This window comes from Chanodichthys erythropterus, chromosome 24 (genome assembly GCF_024489055.1).
Source record: "Chanodichthys erythropterus isolate Z2021 chromosome 24, ASM2448905v1, whole genome shotgun sequence".
Taxonomy (NCBI): Eukaryota; Metazoa; Chordata; class Actinopteri; order Cypriniformes; family Xenocyprididae; genus Chanodichthys; species Chanodichthys erythropterus.
The window spans coordinates 7,303,569-7,321,949 of record NC_090244.1 but is presented as its reverse complement, the minus strand read 5'-3'; the positions used below and the strand labels follow the sequence as shown (position 1 = coordinate 7,321,949).

At 43.6% G+C, this 18,381-nt stretch overlaps 1 protein-coding gene across 1 annotated transcript in view; it reads right to left on the bottom strand.

Moving 5' to 3' along the window:
• Nucleotides 1-18,381, bottom strand: part of LOC137015601 (mucin-5AC-like) — a 69,159-nt gene that overhangs the window by 30,001 nt on the left and 20,777 nt on the right. The gene's annotated exons all lie outside the window — the stretch shown is intronic.

The window sequence follows — 18,381 nt, the reverse complement described above, 5'->3', positions numbered from 1 at the left end:
TAATGGTATGAGAGTAGTATCTTATATGCTAATAATAACAGTTTTTTTGTTTTGTTTTAGAAATGTGGATCCATCACTCTTGCATTCACCTGCAATTCCCACTAAGAGGGCACGCAGCAACACAGGCGATAATGAGAAAGAGTAAGATCATATGATGCGGTGACATCTCTTCTGGACTGTAAAGTTTTAGGCTCTGGGTACCATCTGTACATGGACAATTTCTACACAAGTCCTAAGCTCCTGAGAGACTTGTTTGCCATGAAGTTTGGTGGCTGTGGGACATACAGAGACAACAGGAAGGACTGCCCTCGTAATGCAGCTAATTCACTCTCCAAGAAATCTGCCAGAGGATCCATCAGGTGGATTCGGGATGGAGCTCTTGTATTTGTCAAGTGGATGGACACACGAGAGGTATCTGTCTGTTCTACCATACATGCTGCTTATAGTGGAGACACTGTGCAGAGGAGGGTGAAATCACAAGGAACATGGAGGACAAAGACAATTCCATGTCCTGCACCTGTGACTGCATACAACCAACACATGGGGGGTGTCGACCTGTCTGATCAGCTGATACAATACTACACAACACAGCACAAAACAATGAAGTGGTACAGAAAGATCTTTCTACACTTCCTGGACATTGCTGCCACAAACGCTTTCATCATACACAAAGACCTTTACGGTAACATGACCCATAAAGAGTTCATAGAACAGCTGATTGCAGAGCTCTTTGGTATGTCGTCACAGAAAGCAGCTCCAAAACGGACCAAAAGTGACCATGTACCGGTTCCAGGAGCAGAGCTGACATCAGATGCAAGGAACAATGCCACCGCTGGTCGTCGGAACTGCATGCTTTGCAAAGTACAGCTTGGTAAAAGGCAAGACACACCTTGGAAATGCCAGGCATGTGACATTTACTTGTGTCTTCAGTTGAAAAGGAACTGTTTTCAAAAATGGCACACAGATGTGTGACTGTTCAGATTCTCTGTTCACCACCTCTCACTGACCATTGGGCTGCAAAGATTATCTATATGTGATCAAGCAGGTTATGTATAGGGTGTAAAAGTGGGCTTTTTTTATAAACCTTACCTTTATTTGCCTGTACACAAAATGTGCCTTTGACCCTAGTTTATATGTGGATTATATTGTTAACTTTATTTTAAATAAAAAAGAAAAAAAACAATGATATGTCTTGTCTTTGCATTTTCTTAGTTGAGCTGACTGAATGGCTCATTATGCGGCTCATTAGGGGCAGGGTCTTAATCTCCCCAGGTGTAAATCACTTCATTATTCATGAAGAGTCACACCTCTTCGCATATGGCCTACCTAAACAAAAAGTGTCTTAGAAATTTAAAATCAATACAGTGTTTTATGTGTCAGAGTAGGGAGGATCATTTCCACATCATTTTGAAGCAAAAACTCTACACTAAAATATACAATTCTCAAAAGTCTTGTGAAAAAACATTTAGTATGCATTTTGAGGTATTGTTTCAGTTACTTTTTTTTTTTGTTTTTTCAATAACCACGCATAAACATTATTCCTTTAAAAACACAAACATGTACATACATGTTCCTCACATATTATGGTAGCCTAGTTTGTGCTGAATACAGTGTAATGACACTTTTGTCATTAATATGTTTATAACCAACTGATAAAAGCACAAATGTCAGGGCATGTCAAAACTTCTCCAGGGCCCAAAATCAGCCTCAGACTCCAGAGGGTTAATGTAAAGTGGTCAGTTGATTTATCTGAAAGATTGGTGATATTGCAAACTTGTAGAGCCTTTTCTGTATTATCAGCACATGGAAGACACGTGTAATAAAATACATTTTATTAACAAAAAGATAAACAAGAATAACTAACACAACTACTAAATGTATACTATGAATGATAAAGGAATAAAGTGCATAAGATGAATAGAATACAAGTGATTAAGTTGGGTGTGGCTATGGAAGAGTCACGTTATCTTATGGAAAGATAAACTGTTTCTCTGAAAATAATACGGTGGAGAACCTTATTATGCACCAAACAAATAAACGAAAGATTATTTGTTATTAAATAACATCAGCTATATTACATCTAATGGAAATTAGGAAATTATATACTAATAATATACAACAATGCCGAGGTCTCTGGAAAGAGGTTTGGTTAAGTGATATTTACGTTCCACTTGGTCGAGTCCGATGACGATGACGTCTTCCACTGGTTGTGCTGGGTGACAATGCAGTGGGGAGAGGAGCCAGAATCTGTTTCAACAGTCTTGAACACGAAGCTCTGTGGGATGCTGATCTCCTGGAGCACCAAAGGGTCCTAAAATCTGGAACACGCAGATGAGGTCCTGGTGTAGGTGCAGAAGGTATTTAACAATCTGGAACACGCAGACAAAGGTCCCTTGAAGTGAAGGTTTGCTCTCCTGAGCTTAACCTTTTGCAGATGTCGTTACTGTCTCGCTGGACGGAAACTCTGAATGTAGCGTTTGTTGATGTCTTTTTCCTCACAAGCTAGAGGCTCAGAACGTGGTCATCTCTGTTGCTGCCTTACAAGCTGTAGGCTCAGATCACGGGATCTGTTGTTGTCTCTTCTGGATGGACCAGAGGCTCAGAACGGTATATCTGTTATGTCTTCTCCTTTCGCAGGGCAGACTCAGAACGGTATATCTGTTGTGTCTATCCTCGTGCAGGACAGACTCAGAACGGTGTATCTGTTGTGTCTCAGCTTCGCAAGCCGGGACTCAGAACAATATCTGTTATGTCTTTCCCTGTTTGAAGGGCAGACTCAGAACGCAATATCTGTTACGTCTTCCCCCTTTCAAGGGCAGACTCAGAACAAGGAGTGTCGGTAGAAAGGGTACCTTTATCCCTTTCTGATGAGGAGGAGATTGCATTTTGGCGCTTCTCCATTCGAGTGCTGTGATTGGCTGCTGGCATCAGAGGGGACACACGGAGTGTGGCCCACCCTTCTCTCCCCTGTGGAACTCATTTGCATAAAGCACAAAGTTGGAAGTCTTTACATTGTCTTTAAAGTTTACCAATGCATTTCTCACTTTCCAAACCACCACCAGAATACCTTTGGCAATATTCTAAACAAATAGAGACTAAACATGATGGAAAAAGATTGAACTGTCATTCAATTGTACATTAACAGCTGTATTTGTATCAGATGTTGCACTACAAATGGCTGTCACTGAGAATACTTATTTCTGTGAAGTGTGAAATGAATGTGTAGTTTGCATCAGTTCTAAGGTTTTCAAACATAGTTTTGAATGGATTTGGATGGATCTTTGTGATCTCTCTTTGTTTCACCCATTTCTGCTAAGGTCCCAAGGAATTTTTATGGCAGTCTCTGGCCAACCTTAGGAAGTAGTTTTTAGATGGTTGAAGGGCAATAACTGCCTGTGGACCAATGAGAAGCCTTGTCCTTCCCAAGCTTGGTACAAGAGGTCTTCTTCTTACCCTCTAAGAGAGGTCTGGATGTTGTCCTTCCATCTTTATCTGATGGCATAGGACAGTTGTTTGTGTTAGGCTACCAAGATCCAATCAAAATGTAGCAAACCTTTGTCCGCTGTTATGGACAGAGAGGGGCCCGGCCATAAACTGGGCCCTAGAATGTGCTGTTCACTACAGAGCAGTGTAACTTTTTCTATATTTGGTTAACTGCATTTTATTTTAACAATAAAAAGGCTGCGATGTCAAGTAGCTACTAAAACTGAGCCCTGTGTCGGCGCGTGAGGCGCCGGCGCGTTCACTTTAATTTTCCTATAAAAGCGGAAACAATTAAAATACTCAGACATTTATGGTCATAAGAGTAACACCATTCGAATCTGTGAAGGTATAACTATTATTTTTGTACACTCACAATAACATTGCTTGAAAAATAAAGACAAGCAATTCCTTTCCGTGAACTTGCTTCTTAAAAATGAATCAAAACTCTGTCGCAGTTTTTTTTCTTTCATTTTCATATGTTAATTATTTAGGTTTAATATATTTTGTGTATGCCTAGCTATATATGAATAGTAGGGGTGTGACGAGACAGGTATCTCACGAGACAAGACGAAACTCGAGATTGAGTTCATGAGACGAGACGAGACGAGACAAGATTTTACACACTATTTTTAAGAAATCCTCAATGGCAAAATACATGACTAGAAAAAATATTCTGCAGGTGTATTTGAAATGTTTTAACTAATCATCTTGTAATGAATGTAATTTCAGTTCTATTTTCTGAGTATGAATTATTATATGCAGTAAAAGACAACAATACTCAAGTACTGTAAAAGGTTTTGCCACTAACTCAACTGACTGGCTTCTCTTCTGTATGATTTCAGTCTCTTCAGACCTTACTGTACATGATTTATGAGCTTCTACAACTTTTGACTTCCTAACTGAACTCTGAACTGATCATAGAAATAAAGACGGTATAAATAAAAATGGTAACAGTTTACAATAAGGTCTCATTTATTAACATTAATGTATTAACCAACATAAACTAACAATGAGCAATATATTTGCTACAGTATTTATTAATCTTTGTTTATGTTAGTTAATAAAATAATCATTAATTGTTAGTTCATGATAGTTCACAGTGCATTAACTAATGTTAACAAATGAAACCTTGCTTTTTGTGCTTAATAAGATTAAGAGAAAACTGTTATTAATTTTTATGGTAACACTTTACAATAAGTGCAACCATAATCGCACTCTCTCAATATTCATAGTGCAAATAAGACCCACTGTTTCTTTGATACAGAGCTAAGAGATGGTTACAACTACACTGCACAGCCTTAAATAGTTTTCATATTGAGAGATATTTGTATTTATCAGGGAGCCGCTTTCAAAATGCGGGGTATTGAAATCGCGTTTGAATGCGCACTTGTGCTTACTTTAACTTTCACGATCGCGCGTAACTATGGAGCAGCGGCGACCGTTATCCAACTGAATTAAATGTTTTATTTAAATACAAAGCAAAACGACAGTGGAGGTAATGTAAACGTAGCGGTGGCATATTCTTTCCTAATCATCCTAACACTCTGTCATGGCAACATCACAAGACTACTTTTCGCCTCAACAAGAAATCTCGTCACACCCCTAATGAATAGGCTATTTATTCCTTTTATAAGATTTCATCTTGTTTTTCTCCATTCACAGAAGCGCTGCATGTGATGCAATGAATCCTCATATTTTGTTGTTTCATCTATGTGCATATAACCTAGGCTAAAACTAAACCCATTGGATTTTTTTTTTCTTCATTCTAATTTCGTTTAATTATAATTTAACATAATCTTGTCTGTTAATGAGAGGATCGCATCGGTTGAAGGTCAGGGGGGAAAAACATCCTTGTCTAGGCAAAACATCCACAGAACTGCAGTAGCCCCTACAGTCATTTTTACAGCTGTTTAAGCCACGAATATTTACAAATATTCACAAATTATTTAATGCCGTCTGAGACACAATCTCTGACCGGGAGTCTCAGACTCATTGAGGCCAATAAACCTACAGCTGCAAACATAATTTACATAAGGCTACTCTTAAGAATAATGACACAAATGTTGGAAATGTAGACCTTTTATGAGGTATTGTCTCCACTTTAATTTTTCAGTTTTATTTTGATAAATAGGTCTATGACAATAGCATTATTGTTGTATAGCCTATCCGTAGCGCCAGGCCTGTTTACCGGTAGGCTATTTTAGCTACATTATTTTTGAATAAAATGCGACTGAAACACCAATGAGAATTAGGCCTATCTGAGATTTTTTTTCTCTCAAAAACTTAATTCTGACTTGGTGCATGTGACAATCCGTTGCAAGTTATTTTCCAGAAAATAAGGAATGCTAAATGATAAAATTGTGCTTTATTAGGCTATTAGAAACTGCATATACGCCAATAAAACAATAATTTTGTGTTCATTACTCTGCACTGCCATTTGCAAGGAAAGGTATTTTACACTATAATTGTTTCTGCTTTTCAAGTGCGGAAGTGTGATAAAGGCACTGATAGGCTATATAAATTCCCTATTATAGATCAGATAAAAGGTATTATATATATAAAACCACAAAATATGTGGTTTTAATAATATGTCATTTTAACGACATAAATATGTAATTTGAATGAGAAAAGATATTGTTTGAAAGAGAAAAGATGTCGTTTGAACGACATAAATGTCATTTGAACGAGAAAAGATGTCGTTTGAATTAAATAATATGTCGTTTGAATGAAAAAAGATGTAGTTTGAACGAGAAAAGGTGTCGTTTGAAAGACATAAATGTGTCGTTTGAACGAGAAAAGATGTAATTTGAACGACATAATATTAGGGATGGGACGAAATATCGTTTGACAAAATATCGCGATACAAAACGTGACGAAACGCATCGAGGTCGAAAAAAATGGATCGCAAAATAAAGATAGATGGCACTGCTGCATGATTTGCGTAGTATATAAATAATTTAGTGTATTATATTTGTGTGTATGTATATGGAGCAGACATGGTGGCAGGGTAAAAAAACTAAATGAAAAAAATATAACTGTTATATATATCCGGGAAACGGTGCGGTACGTCGTAACGTCAAGACAGCGCATGTTGCAATAAGAACACTGCAGCGAGCTAACAAATATTATTAGCATTAGCACCAACTGCCTTGCCCCCAAACAGCCGACCATGGAGTCAAATGAGGTCGAAATTGAGGACGCTCCGCCTGGATACAAGTCATATGTCTGGCAGTATTTTGGCTTTCTCATTAAAAAAGACAAAGACGGCAATAGAGTAACTGACAAGACTAAGACTGTGTGTAAGCTATGCCATGCTGTCATTCCGTACACCACATCCAACACATCAAACATGAACCACCACCTTCAACGTCACCATAAAAATGTGAAGACGGCCCCGGAGAAAACGAGCCTACCGAAGGGACAGCTGACCATGAAACAAGCTCTGACACCAACTCTACCTCCGTCAAGTCCGCGTGCAAAACAGATAACCAGGCTCATTGGCGAATTCATAGCGGACTATATGGCTCCATTTAACATGGTAGAGAACAGAAAATTCATCCAAATGTTCAATGTGCTGGAGCCCAAGTTTAAGATGCCATGTCGAGGACATTTTTCAGAGAAGGTAATCCCAGAAATTTACAATGAAACCAAACAAAGCGTGAAAGAGTATCTAAAAAATGCCGACTGTGTCGCCCTGACTACCGACAGCTGGACCTCCCGTGCAACACAGAGTTATATAACCATCACGGCAGAAGTCATCAACGAGAAATGGGAGAGAAAAAGCTTTGTGTTGCAAACTTGTGAGCTAGGTGAAAGTCATACTGGTGTTAACATAGCTCACGTGTTGAGAAATGCACTGAGTGAGTGGGAGCTAACGAGGCCACAAACAACCATTGCTTGTGTCACAGACAACGCGAGCAACATGGACATTGCTGTGAGAGAGAGCGGTCTCCACCCTCACATCAAGTGCTTAGCGCATGTTGTGAATCTGGCCAGTAAGCGAGGCTTGGCTGTATCCCGCGTCGCGCGCCTTCTTGGTCGTGTGCGAAGAATAACTACATTCTTTCACAAGAGCACCACGGCCACCGCCGTCCTGACCAACAAGCAAACCCAGTTAGAGCTGCCTCGGCATAAACTTATCACCGATGTCCAAACCAGGTGGAATAGCACATACGACATGCTGGCGCGCTACCTGGAGCAACAAGCTGCTGTCTCAGCTGCACTGAGCTGCCCAGGAATCCGAAGGAATGCGAGAGAAATTGACACTCTGGATAACAGTGATATATCAGATGTCGAGGACATAGTGAAACTGCTTAAGCCACTGAAGACAGCCACAACAGTTGTCTGTGATGAAAAAGAGCCCACTGTTTCACTGATAATCCCATTGAAGTTCATGATCGAGCAAAGCATGTCACCAGACGAAAATGACACACAGACCATCGCCAACATGAAAAGCGCCATTCTACTCGACATCTCGGACCGGTACTCGGGGGACTGTAATGACATGCTGCAGGAGTGCACTGCGCTTGACCCACGATTCCGAAGCATGTCCCATCTGAATGATGAACAACGCGAGTCCGTCTATGCCCGAATACGTGAAAAAGCTTCAGCACTTCATGAGCAGCGCAACCAGGTAGGCTAAATTTTATTGAAAAAAAGAGGTGCCCTGTATGTGTAGGCCAGAGCCCGAAAACTTATTTCTCATATTGTTTTTTTTATTAGTCGATGAGAGAGAGAGAGTCTGTGTGTGTGTGTCTGTGAGAGAGGGAGGGAGTGAAGGATTGAAAGACAGAAATGTTTAAGCTAGTTTTATTTTATTTTTTTCAGACCAGTGACATAGATGAAAGAGCCACTAGGGCCAGTGCTTCAATATCAGGTGCAGCAGCAGAGCAGGCCAGGGTCATGGTTGAGGCAGCACAGGGAGCAGAGCAGAGCCAGGAAGAGCCAGTGGAGGGAGAAAGGCAGACACAGGACGTGACACAGCCTCCCCCACCAAAAAAGACAGCGTTAGAAGATCTCCTTTGGAGCTCCTACACTACTGTTGTTGAGACAGTGCAGTCCAGCAGAGGGATTGAAATGGAGATACTCTCCTACAGAAATGGGATTCCTATCCCACTCAACAGTAGTCCACTTGAGTGGTGGAAAGTTAATGCATATGCTTACCCCATACTTGCCCCCCTGGCCAAAGCCTACCTTTGCATTCCTGCTACGTCAGTGCCCAGTGAGCGTGTCTTTTCCACAGCAGGAGACATTGTGTCTGCTCAAAGATCACTGATTACACCAGAACATGATGATATGTTAGTTTTTTTGAAGAAGAACCAGTCCTGAGATAACTTAACCTAGGATTAGAGCAGCACTAAGGGAGTGTTCTTGTTTGTGTTTGGCCAGTTAGGCCTTGTGTTTCCCTGTGTGCAGCTGAAACAAAAATAAATAAAGTTGTTGTTATACAGTAATATTTTCTTCTTTTTTTTTCTTTTTGGATATCGTATCGTGACGTATCGTATCGTGACCCTGGCATATCGAGGTGCATCGTATCGTGAGTTTAAGTGTATCGTCCCATCCCTACATAATATGTATTTGAATTACATAATTGGGTGGAAAAAATAATATGTGGCAGCAATGTGCCACCGATCTAAGTAAATGAAAACATCCTGCAAAGTTTTAACACTCTGGAGTCTGAGGTATCACCAGCAATACCGCCTCAGTTTTTTTCTTACCAGTGTGAAAGAGGCTAAAAATACTCTGTCAATGTTGCACATACAATTAAGAGTTACACCATTTTAATCTGTGGAATATCTTCTTTTATGTGTCTACACTCAGAGTAAAAACAAAATGTTTTGCTTTTTGTAAAATAAAGAAAACAAACATGTTACACGATCTCATCTCCCTCTGAACGAAATCCAATCTGATAGTTCCCTTTCGATACTCTCACTCATACTGCATATGGGGAAAAGCTCCTTTTTCCTCCTTGCTGAAGCCTTTTACAATAGCGCAGTGAAAACTGCACGTCTATTGGCTCAAAGGAATGAAACTCTTTGAGCCAATGACGGCGCGGCGTAGTCGCGCGAGCCAATGGCGAAATAGCGCGCCAACAAGCCCGCCAAAACGGGTATGGCTTATGGCTATATAAGCCAGCGTTTCGCCGTTGGATTCAGTTCTCTCTCCTTCAGCGACGATCTACGCTTCGCTGGATCCGCTGAACGAGCTCTCTATGCCGTGGAAGAGGCCCTGCAGAGGACAGCTGAATCCGCTGCCTGCTCCCGCCGGCGCCGCCGAAGACTGCTGCCCAGAGCGCTGCTCTCGCCGCCCGCCGCGAGCTTCCGATTTCGCTTTCAGCGAGTCTCCTGCTGCCATCCGGCGAGCGTTTTTCAACGCACCAACGCGGTTCACCGCCGCTGCTTCAGAGCTTCCGTTCGCGGTCTATACCGCTCTAAAAGAGCCCCCCCAAGCGCCGTTTTTACGGCGGCGGCGGCGTCCCAGTATGTCGCGCGCCGACTTTGGCACCTGCAGAGCCCCTCTGCAGGACGACGACGGCCATGGTGAGTGCGTCGGATGTCTGGGCAGGCCCCACGCTGACGCCGCGCTCACCAAGACTTCATGCCCTCACTGCGAGTGCATGACTCTCGCTTCTCTCTGCGCTCGGATCACTTTCTTCTCTGAAAGCGCTTCCACCTCCCGCGCCTTCCCTTCTTCTTCTTCCCGCGAGCCGGCAAGGAAAAGACAGCGAGGCAGAGGAGTTCAGCGCTCGGAGATGGGAGAGCTTACGCCGGCCCAGCGCCCGCCGATCTCTCCCTCTTCTGTGAGAGAGCTGTCCCCCATCCTCTTCGCACGCCCAGAGCAGCGTCCCTCAGCAGAAGCGAGTGACCTCATCTCCTACGGCGGCTCGGAGGATGAGCAGCCCGACGACTCCATGTCGCTCGCGGCATCTGAAGCGGAGGAGTGGGTCGGCGACGAAGAGCCTGCCCCCCTGCCGTCACTAGAGCCCATTAACTCCAGGCCTGGATCGGACGCCGAGCTCATCCGTATCCTTTCCAAGGCCGTCGAGGAGCTCGACTTGGAATGGGCCACACCTGAAGAGCCGACTCGCAGCAGGCTGGACGAGTGGTTTCTGCCGGGGCCCCGCCAGACCCATCGCCAGCGATCTGCGCCCTTCTTCACTGAGGTCCACTCAGAGCTCACGAAGTCCTGGCGCGCCCCTTACTCCGACCGCCTTCGCACTTCTTCACCCGCGGCTCTCACCTCGGTTGACGGCTCCCGTGAGAAGGGCTACGAGCAGATGCCGCCGCTCGACGAAGCCGTGGCCGCTCACCTCTGCCCGCCCGCTGCCTTGGGCTGGAAGAGCAAGAGGGCCCTTCCCTCTAAGCCCTGCCGACCTCCACCATTGCCGGCTGAGCGCACTCCTCCGCAGGGCAAGCGGCTTCAGCGCTCCACTCAATGGCCATCCTCCAGGTCTTCCAGGCCAAACTCCTCCGCTCCCTGGACGAGTCTGGAATCGACGCGCCGGCCTTCCGTGACCTCCGCAGCGCCACCGACCTGGCCCTGCGCGCCACGAAGACCACGGTCCAGGCCATAGGCAGGTCCATGACCAACCTGGTTGTGTTGGAGCGCCATCTCTGGCTCAACCTCACAGAGATCAAAGACGCAGACAAGATGGCCTTCTTGGATGCCCCTGTCTCGCCCTCAGGTCTCTTCGGGTCAGCCGTGGAGGGGTTCACCGAGCGCTTCTCGGTCGCGCAGAAATCGTCCCAGGCAATGCGACATTTCTTGCCGAAGTGCTCCAGCTCTTCTTCTGCTGCAAGTCGGTCCAAACCTGCGCCGACCCAGCCTCAGAGCAAGCCTGCCCCTTCCGCATCACAGCCAGCGCCACCCAAGGAGCAGCGCCTACGGGCCGGCCCAGCGAAACGCTCCATGCTCCCGAGACGCCAGGGTCCCTGCCCTGAGATAGTGCTGGACCCAACGCCTCCGGCGTCTTCCTGATCACGCAGGAAGAAAGAGGATGGGGTTAGGTCTCGCCACAGCCGGACCGCCCCAAAAGCTCTCTCGCTTACATTCCCTAACACCTCGCTTAGCTCCGGGTGCTGGAATTCATCGGGTTATGTCCCCTGGGCCCACAATGACTGCGGCCACACAAACCGGCGTTCTAATGGCGAGTCGTGCTTCTACAGCCGCTACTTTGTTGTCCCCAAGAAAGATGGCAGTCTCAGACCCATCTTAGACTTAAGACTTCTGAACCTCTCCCTCATGAGACGGACGTTCAGAATGTTGACATTGAAGCAGATCCTCGCGCAAATACGCCCCGGGGACTGGTTCTTCTCACTGGACCTGAAGGATGCGTACTTCCACATCCAAATAGCCCCTCGCCACATGCCTTTCTTGAGATTCGCCTTCGAGGGTGTGGCTTATCAATACAAGGTCCTGCCCTTCGGGCTGTCTCTAGCTCCCTGCACGTTTACCAAGTGCATGGACTTGGCGCTTCTCTTCTGGCCCAGTCTCGTACCGAGCTAGAATACCACAGATCCGTGCTCCTCAGCCACCTTCAGTGCCTGGGACTAAGGGTCAAATTTGCCAAGAGCTCACTGCTCCCCAGCCAGCGTATCACGTTCCTGGGCGCAGTCTTTGACTCAGTCCACATGAGGGCTGTAGTCTCTCCAGAGCGCGCTCTGGCGATTCAAAAGCTCTCGGCATCAGTCAGGAACAATGCCCGTTACCCTCTGAAGACTTTCCAGAGGATGTTAGGGCTGATGGCTTCCGCCTCCCCAGTACTGCAACTCGGCCTCCTACGAATGCGGCCTCTGCAACACTGGCTGAAACTCAGGGTTCCAATACATGCTTGGCGGCACGGCCGCTTCCTTATCAGGGTCAATCAAGCCTGCGTTACAGCCCTGAGACCTTGGGCGAACCCCAGCTGGTTCAAGCATGGAGTCCCCCTTCAGGCGGTAACAAGAAGGAAGGTGCTTTCGACGGACGCCTCCAACACGGGTTGGGGCGCCGTTTTCGAGGGCAGACCAGCCTTCGGCTCGTGGACTCACGAGCAGAGCCATCTGCACATCAACTGCCTCGAGATGCTGGCAGTAGAGCATGCCCTGAACTCTTTTCAGGCGTTCCTGAAAGGACGCCACTTCCTAGTCCAGTTGGACAGCATGATGGTCGTGTCGTATATAAACCACCAAGGAGGCCTTTCGTCCAGCCGCTTACCACTTACCGTTCCCTCTTGGGACCTTTCCACTGTCCTTGCAGCCCTCAAGGGTCCGCCCTTCGAGCCACTGCAGTCAGCTGACCTTCGGCCCTTAACGCTTAAAACCGCTCTGCTACTTGCGCTTAACCGATGCTAGCGCATCGGCGACCTGCAGGCCCTCTCTGTGAGCCCTGCATGCCTTGAGTTCGGGCCCAACGACTCCAAAGTCGTTCTAAAACCCAGACATGGTTATGTCCCCAAGGTGCTCTCGACCCCGTTCAGATTCCAGGTTATTTCCCTCTCAGCGCTACCTCCTTCCACGGACGAGCGAGAGGTGCATTTACTCTGCCCTGTCAGGGCATTGAGAATCTATACTGAGCAGTCTCAGCCATTCAGGCAGTCAGACCAGCTCTTCATCTGCTTTGGCGGCGGCACCAAAGGGTCTCCGGTCTCAAAGCAACGTCTCTCGCATTGGATAGTCGACGCAATTGCTCTATGCTACTCCTCTAAGGGCCTGGACTGCCCCATAAGAGTAAGAGCCCACTCCACTAGAGGCATGGCCTCATCCTGGGCATGGTCTAGTGGCATTTCTCTTAAAGACATCTGTGAGGCGGCCAGCTGGTCCTCGCCGTCCACTTTTGTCAGATTTTATAACTTGGACATCCTGACCTTACATGCTCGGGTCCTCTCAGTGTGAAAAGACGGCCTCCCTGAGCACTGTCATCACACACTCTCAGGGCCCTCCCGGCCCCTGTGTCCAGGGTTTGACGGCTTTCAGCCCTTCGCATATCCTCTGGGCCCCTCGGCGCTCAAGTTATGTTTTGTCGTTCCCTGTCGCGGCACGGCGTGATTGTATTCGTTCCCCATACGCAGTATGAGTCAGAGTATCAAAAGGGAACGTACTCGGTTACGTATGTAACCTCGGTTCCCTGAGATACAGGAACGAGTACTGCGTATTATGCCGTGCCCTGACACTGCGGCTCAGTATCGTCACTTCAGTAGCGCTAAAACTGAATCCAACGGCGAAACGCTGGCTTATATAGCCATAAGCCACGCCCGCTTTGTCGCGCTTATTGGCGCGCTATTTCGCCATTGGCTCGCGCGACTACACCGCACCGTCATTGGCTCAAAGAGTTTCATTCCTTTGAGCCAATAGACGTGCAGTTTTCACTGCGCTATTGTAAAAGGCTTCAGCAAGGAGGAAAAAGGAGTTTTTCCCCATACGCAGTACTCGTTCCCGTATCTCAGGGAACCGAGGTTACGTACGTAACAGAGTATGTTCTCAGAAAATGAAGTGTAACTTAGTGAATACTAATCACAAAAAATATATATACTTATGTCTAAAGAAACATTGAAGTCAAATAGAAAACAAAAATTCTCTGTTTATGTAATCTGTATGAAAAGAGACACATGTCAGATGCCCGTGATTCAGCTCATTATCCGCTAATGTGGCCACGTCCACAGAGTGCTTCAAGACGTAATCACACAGAGTCGTTCCCAAAGCTTCAATGCAGCGTCTCGTTCCCTTATTCAGGGAACCAGGGTTACAGACGTAACCTGAGACATTTTTTTTGTCCAGAGTGGACATTATTCCTGTTATCAGCATGATCACAGAGGGTTTTTCACAGCCTACCTGACTGAAAGAGCTCATTAATATGCAAGTCCTTATGCGGATCTTTTGTATTCTCAGGTGTGAATTACAGCATTATTCATGATGATTCACGCCTTCACGCATACTGTGTTTCTTGACAAAAAGTGTCTTAGAAAATTTAAATCTCTCTATTGTTTTATATGAACGAGTAGGCAGGATAATTTTTACACCATTTTGAAGCAAAAACTCTAGTCTACAACCTCCAATACCCAGAAGTCTTGTGAACACAGGTTTTTTGTTTTTTCAATAACCATGCATAAACGTTTTTCCTTCAAAAACACAAACATGTACATACATGTTCCTCACATATTATTGTAGCCTAGTTTATGCTGAATACAGTGTAATGACACTTTTGTCATTAATATGTTTATGAACAACTGAAAAAAGCACAAATGTCAGGGCATGTCAAAACTTCTCCAGGGCCCCAAAAATCCTCAGACCCCTGAGGGTTAAATCTGAAAGTGCACTGTAGGAACTGTGGACGAACCAGACAAATAAATCATTCAGATGATTCTTTCAAAACATATTTCTAATTCAGAATCAAGGTTCCAGCTCCATCTCGTCTACAGAGAGAACCAATGCTGATTATTTTTATGACACACTATGCTTCCTGATAGCAGGAGAAGTGACAAACCAAAGGGTCACCCAAGAAGATTAAGATTATTTGATCACCAGAGCAAAGAAACAGAGAGACAATGCAGACCCTTTTGTTTCCTTACTTCACAGAAAAACCAAAGAGACTGTTCTACAAATAAAACTGCATCAAAATTGTTCCAACAATTTTAATGGACTTATCAAACATATTTTAACTACATACATTTTGCATTATGTGTCCACAAGTACTACCTGTAAAAAGTTATGCTTTAGAACACTCACAATTCATGTAAATGTGTTAACTCTTGACTGAATGAATGAAAGTATGCCTTATTTGGACTTAATTTGATTCTTTCCCCTTTTCCTATATCCTGACTTGAATGAAATCTGTTTAAAATGTATTGTATTCCATTTAATAGAAATTATGTTAAAATGGCACTCTCTGCTGAAGCAGAAACGGGATGTAACACCTATATTTTATTGGGGGCAGAGAAAAGCTCTTTTGAAACAGGACAATATCTGATTGGCCAAAACTCCTCAGAAGTGTGACAAACAACTAAACAGAACTAACCTAACTAGTTCACTATCTTGCAATATGACAATTTACTTTTAAAGAAGTCAAGACAAGTACCAAGAACAATGGAGTAACCAGAAGAACAGACAAGCCGCTCATTCAAGCCATCCAACCTTCACTCACTTTTCTTTTCTTTTCTTTTACTTAATTTTTCTTTACCGCTGAAAGTCTCGTGTCCTAAGTTTCGTGCAAAGTTCAACCAACGACTTTTGCCGCTTCAACTCCAGCAACAAAGAGACTTCCTTTCATTTTTCCACACGGACCTGACCCTGGACAAATCATCGACTTGGGAAACCCTTCTCTGCACGACGAGGGAAATTCACATTTAAAGTCAACGCAAGCAAGTACCTCCAGATGAAAACTAAACTGGTGCATTTAAATGAATTATTCATGGTTCGTTTGGGTCTTTGAAATGCATTGATAGAAATTCTGTTAATCATATCGCTCTCTCTCTCTCTCTCTCTCTCTCTCTCTCTCTCTCAAAACTCTTTCTCTCTCATTTCCTTCTTACTGCAACGCATATGAATGTATGTGTGTGTGTGTGTGTGTTTGTGTTAGAATAAATAAAATCTCTTGTAGATTTTTAAAAGAAAGTGTCTTGTATTATGTGCTTCTATAATTTAATGTCTTAAACTGCGATCTTAAGTTACCGTGCTTTAATCAGTGTTTTCACGATTGTTGGATATTTTTATCTGCTAGAAGAGCTTATTACGGCTTGAGCAAATGAACGCTGGACGAATCAGTTGCTCGGTCATAAACTTACAACTCTTTATAATTCCCTAATAAATTATTTCATTTGAGCTAATATTACTTCCTAGGGTGGTTTCCCTACAGCACCGTATATTAAGTTATTGTCTCTCAAAAGTAAGAGTTGACTCTGAATCAATTAAGCGTGTCGTTTGTAAAACAAATCTTAAGCCATTTCATTGTCCAAAAAAACTTGTACACAGAATCTTTCAGACTACAATCTGCATTTAGAAGGATTTACTGTTACTCCATCCTCGACAGTAAAAGACCTGTGTGTTATATTAGACAGCAACTTGTATATTGCATATTTCATATGTTACAAAAACAGCTGTCACAGACACGCCAGGCTCTGCACCCAGCCAATCACATCGCACAGAGTACTGATCACATGCACCTGACACTCACAACCATTCCAATCAGCAGCACTATAAAAGACACTCACAGTCACTCAGTCATTGTCTGGTCTTGTTAATGCATACTAACCTGAATGCTTACCTTACAGACTACTTACCTGTCTCCAGTGTGTCTCCTAGATCCTCTGTGTTCTCCAGTCCTCTGTGAGTGTCTCTGTGTAGCATCTGCTCCACATCTGTCTGCCTTCATAGAACCTGGAGTGAAGATCAAGTCAAGTATCACTTTCTTAATATATCGTCTGTCTAGAACTTTGTCCACTTGCACTCACCTGCTCACTGCTCTGGTTGTTTCAATAAACACCGTAAACTGTACCTGTGTCTCCAACCTCCTCTGTCTGTAACAACAGCCTTCTTCCACCAAAGAAACATTGCTAAGATACGGAATATGTTATCTCTTTCTGTTGCAGAAAAGTTAGTTCATGCTTTCATGACGTCTCGACTAGATTACTGTAATGCATTATTAGCTGATCAGATCAATTGCACATGACTGACCAGATCAATTGCACATGACTATCTTTGTTTAATGTTATGAACAGCAGCTACACTAATTATTCTCCATCTGCTTTTCTGTTTTACCTCGCAACACCCGTCCCGAGGTGACTAGAGAGGACATCAGCTTCAGTTTGGATCCAGCCTCTTAAGACTTCAGATGACCAAAGCCTATTTTTTTTTACCTTGCATGCTTTTAAACCTGTTGTTGGGGACTTCCAAAACAAAAATAGGAACCTTTCAAATGCCATAATAGGGGCACTTTAAATTATGAATACTTTTGAGCACAACTTAAGTTATAAAGGAGACACTTGGCAGATTATTTTAGAAGTGAAAGAAAAAATATGACAGTGAAATAAAAAAAATAAAAAAACAGCTATTGAAGTTTTAGTTTAGGAAAATGTAAAATGTAAAAATATGATTTCTTATAATTTATATAAAATGTTTTACAAAACTGTTTTACTGTAAGACTGCTGGAAAATCAAAGCCAAAATCTAAAATCTAATCAAATTGTGTTTCAAATTTTAGATTGATATCTCAAAAAGTCTTCAGTAAATTTTGTTTGGGTGCAGTACCAAACTTGTCCACTAGATACAATCCAGGCTCCATTGGTGACCACATAAGGACTCATCCATTTCCATATAGCCTATGGTTTGAGTGACCTGAACCATTTATTTCCATAATGTTCATAAAATTTATTAAACTATTCAGAAGTAGTATAGGCAGAATGGCGGTATTTGGTTTGAATTCAACCTTTAACAAACACATAAAACACATGCAAAAAGAACAAGATTTTTCATTTTCATTGCTATTTCAAAATAAATGTCTAAACATTGTTGTTGTAAATGAATAAATTACTGTTCCTCCGTCTGCCTTTCATATTCAACATATTCAAGAATACGGAAGTTGATTATGGAAAGTGGTCTGGCGGAACCAAGTTATTTTACTTTATAACATGTTAAATATGGATATTTTTCCTTACACAAATGCATTACTTCACTTCAGACCCCCAATAACCCGCAGAGCCATGTGGAGTACATTTATGATGGATGGTTGCACTTTTTTAGAGCTTCACACAGGCAGTTTCCATGCACTGTGATTATAAAGCTTTGGAGCATCATCAGGGTGATTATTAATATAACTCAGGTTGTATTTGTCTGAAAGAAGAAAAGCATGAAAAGCACCTATGATGGCTAGAGGGTGAGTAAATGAAATAATCCTTTAACAGTGCCTGTAATGGGCTGCTATACAGAAA